This window comes from Molothrus ater, chromosome 1 (assembly GCF_012460135.2).
Source record: "Molothrus ater isolate BHLD 08-10-18 breed brown headed cowbird chromosome 1, BPBGC_Mater_1.1, whole genome shotgun sequence".
NCBI classification, from domain to species: domain Eukaryota; kingdom Metazoa; phylum Chordata; class Aves; order Passeriformes; family Icteridae; genus Molothrus; species Molothrus ater.
The window spans coordinates 131705878-131714589 of NC_050478.2; positions in this window are offsets into that span (position 1 = coordinate 131705878).

Here is an 8712-nt window from a genome sequence, read left to right on the forward strand (position 1 = left end):
ACCCCAGGCTTAAAACAGAGAGAGGAAAGAAGGAATATGGGATACATCCTCTTTCCTGGTTGGGGATCCTGCAAAGGTTGTGGATTCTGCAAAAGTGAGTGCCAGCCCCAGGGTAGGATGTCACCTGAGGACCAAGCAAAAGCCAATGTCCAATTGTTTCTGCATACCACCATGGGTTTGGGAGCCCCTTCTGCAGGGCAAGGCAGTGGCTCTTGGTAAGAGGAGGCAAACTCTTCTTCCCTCACTGCTGGCATCATTTCACTGAAGGAGGGACACAGTCCCTCATGTAAAACATTTGCATGCAAAACAGCAGAAAAGGTTTGTGTCCAGCCCTCAGTCTGACATTCAACAAGTCATAACTTCATTGATGTCCCCATCCCGAGGGAAACAATACCCAGCACACTCTGCAAAGTGCTTTGGGACTGCTGGAAAGTTACTTGACTTTTCTCCAGGTATGCAAACTTTTACTTATAAGAGTGAGAAACCCAGACCTGTGAATGGCACATGTTTGGGGCTGAGCAGTGCTGCTCTGTTTGGAGCAGTCCCTTGTTGCAAGCAGCAAACCCAAAACACTAATGACATCTTAAAGCTTCTTGTCTGTGAAGAGCTGAAACTTGAGACACAAAACCCAAAAAGTAACCACATGCTGCTTAAGCACAGGCCTGGCTCCCCACTGAGTATTAGTGACCACAGTGACTGGTGGAGAAACACAGCCCAGAGCCAGGTGTCACTGACAGCTTGGCATCCCCTGGTAACACCAGCTCACCAAACAGCTTCCCCATGGGACAGATAACAACTGACAGTCACTTACCCCAAGCATTTTATCAGGGGGGAGCTCATATTCCAGAGTTTCATAGAATTATTAAGGTTGTAAAAGACCTCTAAGATTCCCAGTGAATTGTGCATTCATATTCACATTAGTTTGCTGTTGGACCCACAAGGATAATGGTTCCTTAAAAGGGCCTTGATTGTTACTTGATCTAAGAATTTTGTTGCAAAAATAATTGGCAGCACCTAAAAACTGAGGTTTTCCTCTTTGTTTATAGGCAAACAGCAGAAACTGGCTGCCTTTCCTTTCCCCTCCATACCTTTCCTGGTTTCCACCACAGCATGCTAGGGAGAGAGAAAAGAGCAGCCAATTTTCTTTCACAGGTGCTCCACTGTGAACCCCTTGGGAAGAAGCGTCCATCTTTGTATCAGATTCAAGTGTTCCCTTATCTGTGGTTGTTCCCTGGGCTGGAAGAATTGCCCTCCGTCACAGTTACGAGAAGGTTCATACCTTCTCCTCAGTGGAGCGCATCGAAGCAGCTCTGCACAGCCCCCGCCTTGGCACAGGAAAGGACAGAAAGTGGCTGTGGTGCCATTGCCAGGGAGCTCCCCCCTTCACAGGGGCTGGCCAGAGCAGCTCCTGCAGCACCTGTTACCCCATCTCGCTCTTAAATCAAGCTGCACTGGAAATCGACCAAGCACAGCTCAAGTTATTGACAGTGCCGAGCAAAGGCACAGGGAACTGCAGCGAGGGGAAAGGGAGATCAATGGCGTCTTTGACAGAGGAATGAATCTGAGCAGAGCAGGGGACTCACATATTTGGGGAAGCTCTCTGAAGACCCTGCACATCTTCCTGGAAGGCCGCATCACATACTGCACTATGAACTAGGCTCCACTGAACGCCAGTGACATCCCTGGCAGTGGCCATGCCCGACCCGGTGACACGGCCACTGCCGCGCAGGCGGCGGAGCCGGGCAGATGCTGTCTGCAGCCAGGCAGGCTCTGACGCAGGAGGGATTTAGCCCAGTTAGAGCTTTGCAGAGCATAAGCTGCACCCTTACATCCACCTGCTACAACAGCCCTGGCAGCCACTAGCTGCAAGGCAGGCACAGCATGGGAAACTCTCTCCTTCCCACCACGGCCTTTGCAACTCCCAGCACAAGCAGTTACACAAACTGTAAAAGAAAATCCAACCTGCAGCATTTCTTTATTATTTAACCTTGGTCCAGGTCCCCTCCTGTCCTTACATGAAAAATTTGCCTGTAGTTCTATTTTGACTTTCCCATGCATAAAGACACCCCTGGTTGCTTGGTCACTAGCAGGTACCCACTGCCTGCTCCCCACATCCCAATATCTACAAAATACAGCTCTTAACATCCAGATAGCACCATTGTATCGGTCATGCACTATGTACAGTGAAGGACTGGGGCAAGGAGGAGACTGGTGCAACCTTCCTGGAGCCACATCAGTGTTGAGGGTGCTCCCAGTGCACAAGCATGCTATGGGTGAGACGGATTTCCACCCAGACCCCCAGCACTGTCCTCCCTCCCTTGAGAGAGCTGAGAGTGCTGTTTCTGTGGGAAATGTGGGGTCAGGCTTGATTACCAAACCTCTGATCGAAGAGGAGAAAAAACTGCACACAGCAGAGAAAGTGAGTCAAGAGGAAAACAGCACAGCAGTCTCCAAACCCTGCCCTGAGCTTCTCTCAAATTGCCCTTAACCACTTGTTTCTCTGTGACTCATATTCCTCTTCTCCTTTATCTGCCCTTTTTTCTTCCAAACTTATTAGAGAGGCAGGTTTCGGCATTCTTATGAAGTGAAGCAACAAAGAAGCCCTTATCTCAGCAGGGATGCAGGGCTGTTTCTGTAATAGCCGGGGTGGGGTGCTGTCTCACGGAGGCGGAGAAGCACCACTCCCTGCTCCTCCCCTCCCTGTCCCTGCTCCTCACCTCCCTGTCCCTGCTCCTCCCCTCCCTGTCCCTGCTCCTCACCTCCCTGTTCCTGCTCCTCATCCCCCTGGCCCTGCTCCTCACCTCCCTGTCCCTGCTCCTCACCTCCCTCTCCCTGCTCCTCATCCCCCTGGCCCTGCTCCTCACCTCCCTGGCCCTGCTCCTCATCCCCCTGGCCCTGCTCCTCATCCCCCTGTTCCTGCTCCTCACCTCCCTGGCCCTGCTCCTCATCCCCCTGGCCCTGCTCCTCATCCCCCTGGCCCTGCTCCTCACCTCCCTGGCCCTGCTCCTCACCTCCCTGTTCCTGCTCCTTCCCTCCCTGGCCCTGCTCCTCACCTCCCTGTCCCTGCTCCTCCCCTCCCTGGCCCTGCTCCTCCCCTCCCTGGCCCTGCTCCTCACCTCCCTGTCCCTGCTCTTCGCCTCCCTGCTCCAAGCCGGGTGACGCCTGCACCAGCAGATGCTCCTTCCCCAGGGCACACGAGTGTTTAATGCCAAGGCCGGTGCCCGATGCCAGTGCCCATCCCACTTCTCTCGGTGCTTTCACGCTCTGAGCCACATCCTCTCCCCAGCCTCTGCATGGCTGGAAGTGCAGCAGCTACCACACCTCTGCCTGTACGAAGCTGCTTTGGGCATTGAGGACGAACACACTGAGGTGAGGGAAGTCCTGCCCTGCTGCCCCAGGCTGCCATGGAACCCACACCCACAGATGTGCTATTTTAGTCACAGGCAGGCCCACAGGTGCAGCAGCGGCCACGCGTCATCTGGGATGGAACCGTCCTAAACACAGCTAAGATTTTTGGCATGGGAATTCCCGGCTGGAGCAAACCAAATTCTCACACTATGTTGGGAAGGCCAAATCAAAGAAGTGTCAGCTCTTCTGCTAGAAAACAGAGAAATATTTAAGAGGTTGGGTAGACTTCTCCCACCTAGAAACATGGGTGAGAATGTATGGCAGAACAAAGAGGTGGCAACAGGGTAAACATCCTTGTGTGAAAAATCTGGGTACAAATAAAGAAAATACCAGCAACTCTTAAAACCTCCTCCTTCCTCTTTCAAAACACATAAAAATACAACTTGGTTGTTTGGGTTTTTTTGGCAGAGGGGAGAAGGAACACAACTACACAGGTGGGGACCAGCAAACCTGAAATAAAAAAATCAAGTTAGCAGAAGTTTATAGATGCGCCCAGCATTTCATGATCCAGTTTATATGAGGTGAAATATGCCCTTGCAGCAAAGGCAGCAAACAGTATGCATGAGGAAAAAATGCCAGCAAACAGAGAGAGGTGATTCCTCCCCTCTACTTGGCACTAGTGAGGCCACACCTGAATCCACTCCAGCTGTGGTCTCTCTAGCAGAAAAGAGATATGAACATGTCAGAATCCAGTAAAGGGCCACAAGGATCTTAAAGGGACTGGAGGATCTCTCCTATGAAGAAAGGCTGAGTGAGCTGGAAAAGTTCAGCCTGGAGAAGAGTAGGTTCAAGGAGAACCTTATCAATGTATATAAATACCTGAAGGGAGGGTACAATGAGGGAGCCAGGCTCTTTCCAGTGATGCCCAGTGACAGGATCAGAGGCAGTGGGCACACCCTGAAACACAGGAGGTTCTCTCTGAATGTCAGGAAACATTTTTTCACTGTGAGGGCAACTGAGCACTGGAATACATTGCCTAGAGAGATAGTGTAGTCTCCATCCTTGGGGATATTAAAAAGTCACCAGGACACATTCCTGGGCAACCAGCTCCAGGTGGCTCTGCTTGAGCAGGGGGTTAGTTTAGACAATCTCCAGAAGTTCTACCAGCCCCAGCTGTCCCATGACTTCCCACAGGAAGCAGCAGACAGACACCATTTTCCTTCTCCTCCCAGTTTACACAGGTACAAGAAGACCAAGAGAATAGTTCACAGATTTTTCTTCAGCCAAGGAATTGGGTCAGTCCCAGCCTCACATCACTTGTCTGACAGCACACAGGACAGAGGAGCAGAAGGGACCTTGTGTGGCACCGCTGGTCACTTGCTCCTGCCAGCAGTTGTGTTGTATTTATTCTGTGGACCAACAAGCTTTAACCCCACTCAGGTTGCCACTGTGTGCTGTGGTGAACAGCAGCAGCCAGAAACACGGCAGGGCAGAAGCTGGCACCAAGCATTAGTCACCTGTACACCAGCACTGACGCTTGCACAAGCAGCACAACTGCCTGATGCTCTTCTGACAACCAAAGCAGCCTCTTAACATGGGTACCAACAAAGAACACCAGATCCAAGACAGAAACTGCAGATAAAGCTTCTCAGCCAGCAGCTTCAGTGCCAGGTATTCATTGCTGAGCCACACCTACCCAGCAGAGCCAAGTGACAGGCACAAGACATGCTGAAACTTGTGCTCTAAGCAGATTGTGCTCTCTGCACTTGCTGTATTACCAACTGCAAACTTCAAGCCCACCTGCATCCTGGGGTGATCCTCTCTGCACCCCCAACCAGCTCTGAGTTACCCAGCCCGCTCAGCTGAGGACTGCAGGGGCACAGCTGGGGAGCAAGGGTTCACTGCGTTTTTGCAGAGCTGCTGTAGAGCACCCAACAGTGCTGGGCACCCTCTTCCAGGGCAGGCAGGCACAGGGCACTTCAGATGAGGCACGTTCCTTCCCCATGTGTGGTTTTGGGACAGCATGGCAGGAAGGTACTTGTCTCCAAAACTACATCAAAGGATCCTCAGGCATTTGCAGCCACTAAGAATCACACACTGAACTTGCCAGCATTAATCTCTACATGTTGACCAGCACCAGCAATATAACTTTTTTCTTTCTAAATTGTTCCTCTCCCTTGGAAAAGGGTGTCAAGGAGGGTCCTTGTTAACACTGTATTCATGTGCTGCTCAATACCTGCTGTCAGCACCTGTTACCATGAAGCCCACCAGTATGCAGCACATCAAGACTTTGTTTTAGGAATGAGCAGAACTGCACTGTGTTCATTGATTTGCATTAAATATTCCCTGTAACAAGTCAGATAGGATTAGCTTATTCACAGAAAGATGAGATTTTCTTGGATTTACCACATTTAATTTCCATCGAGGGAAGTAACATGTGAACTAGGAAGTACCTCAACAGAAGGTAAATTTCCTCTGCTTCCAATTATCTCCTGTGAGACAAACTATATGCATCACTAAAAGCCAAAGAGAGCAATATTCAAACTAGACTTTTTCATGTGCTCCTCCTCTCATGCTCTTGTTTCAGCACTGTTATAACATTACACAACACTCTTATTTAAAAGCCAGGTTGATCTTTCGAAAGTTAAAGCCCATCTATTCATAAAGTCAAGTTATTATAAGTAACTTTCAAGTCAGAAGCACACAAGTAATACTTTCACAGACCTATTACAGGCTTTTTTTCTTTTAATAGTAACTTCAGCTTCCAGACTGCAGACCCTCCAATGCCCATTCCCACTGAAGCTGGTTGCCCTTCCTTCTGCATCTGGCACTAAGCACTACAGCGTTTTACATGCTGTCAGTAGACTGAGAGGCCAGGTCTTCCTTACAGACAGTGTTTGTTTTCTCAGTGAAGCACTCAGCTCTGTTGTCTTCCTCATTCCCTACACAGCCTACACATCCCACAACCTGCCATAACACCACAGGAGCACTCAGTTGTCCTGGTCCCACTGGAGAGGCAGACTCAGCCCTCAGTCATTTATCTTCGAGGGCAATACCCTGCTAAAGCAAGTATGCAGCAAGCCAGGTGGGGAAGGAAGGAAATTACCTATATATTTACACAGATGGAAGCAGATATCCCAACTAATTTTGGAGTTGTCAATCTGGAGAGAGCACAAGCCTGGAGTGGGGCAAACAGGTACCAGAAGGACTTGACTGCTATTTCCACCAGACAAAGCACATCCCCTTCCTTTGCTGCTGGACACATTTCTCAGAGACTGCTGATGTTATGCAAATCTGATACAAGCCCAGAGGTGAGAAGTGCTCAACAGCAGCACCAGGCTCTATAAATAAAATAGCCAGCAAGCCTTAACTCTTATTACAACACAGCCTATGATTAAATTTGCATAAAGGCAACAGCTTTTGGAGACAAAAATCTAAATAGTAAGTCTAGCAGCCAGATGCCAAAATGAATCAGCAGTAAGACACTCACACCTCTAATAGAGCGGACCACATGTACTTTTCATCAGCAAAAAAGACTACCTAAGAAAGGTCAACAAATGCTCTTGAAGATCTGACTGTTGAAAGATTTAAGCCCTTGAACTCATTAGCATTATGCCTCAGAATATCTGAATAAAATCATCTCTTGGTTTCTGTCTGAACAATTATCTAGACTGGGGGTATCATCTTGTCTAACAGGATTTGTAAAGGAGGCTCCTTTTAAAGAAGTTCTTACCATTTAATCCAGTTACCTTCTGTGTAACTGAGAATGACCCTGAACAGGGCAGGGGGGGAGGCTGTGAGTGCAATCAGACCTCTTGGCATCACCTTGGCCTTTGCTGCTGCTGCTGTTATGTGTTAGGTTAATTTCTGCAAGCGTAGAAGGCTGAGATGGAGCTTTTAAAAATACTAGGTACAAGTAACTGTGAGTTTCATAAATGCAAAACTTCATCCCAAGGGACAGATTCATTTACCTAGATAGGACCTGTTAGATGCACTAAGTGACTAAGGAGCCTTCTGCTCCTTAGCGTATTATTTCACTGTCAACTCAACTGATTCACTGTTAGTTTTTATCCTAAATGTGTCCAAGTACAGTTGAAACATTTTGGTTTTTAGTCTGGGCACATGTAGTATTTCACAGACAATGAAAAATTTACATAACAACTAGTCTCTATTCCAAAGACTGAGGTTCAAATTTCTTCCTGGTGAGTGAGTTTCAGAGAATGCTCAGGTCGGTGCAGTCCAGCAGACCCAGTGCTGCGCTCCCAAGCAGCTCCATCCCAACTCCATCCCGGCAAGGGAACAGAGCAGAGATTCTTCCCAGCGCCGGCAGAGACCCGATGAGTCACGGGAGCCAGCTCTGGCAAGAGACCGGCTGCAGGCACAAACAAGTAGCTCAGATTTCACCAAATGAAATGCAATAGAGAGCCAAAAGACTTTCCAATATTTACTACAATAATTTGCTGTTGGAGGGGAAAGGGGGGACATCAATACTATAACTCTTTCCTGTCTGTATCTGCTAACAGAACCAGGCATGTTTCTCTCAGTTCAGGGCTTACAGGAAAATACAAAAATCACAATACAATCCATAATCTGCTTCCACACAAACATTAACCAGCAACTACAACCACCGTTGCATTTGCATTAAGAGATTAGCTAAAGCGTGTCCCCTGGGGGGAAAGCCTCACATAAATACAAGGTTTCTGAATGTGATTTTCATAATCTGCCTGTTACAGACAGGACCTTAAAAGCCCCATTGCACACTCAGCACTCATTAATCCACTCCCCCATTTTGTTAAACTTTGTTTCAACTGAGTAGCAGTGCTTGACCCTCAGATTACAGCTACAGCAAATTCAGCTGCATCAAATCTGAAGGGAGAACAGCTGAATTTATCTTAATGGCAGTTTAGGTGCAAAAGCTAAAATTAGTAGTGTTCAATTAAAATCTTCAAAAGAAAGACTTTTCCCTTTCCTTTAATATTTCCAGCAAATTACCCATGAAGTACTGGTAAACAGTTCAAAATGTGAACTCAGCTAAAGCAAACACATACTTATTTTTCCAATACAGAATCTTCAACAAAGCAGAAACTGACTGCAGAGCCTTGCAGGAGACATGCACACTGTTGCTTTTATTTCATTGAATTTGGGGAAAAAAAAATGAGGTTAAATCTACCACAACCAAAAAGTGCCCAAAATACAATGACTGCCCGTACATAATCCCTATTTTAAGATCTGGAGAGTGCAGCAGTTTTGGGAAAAGTACCAAGTTCCTCTCCTGTTCGATACCCCAAGAAGTCTTGTCCCCAGGGGTGGTCTGACAGGACCAAGAACAGAGACCTGTAACATTGGAGCTGTGCCACTCCAAAT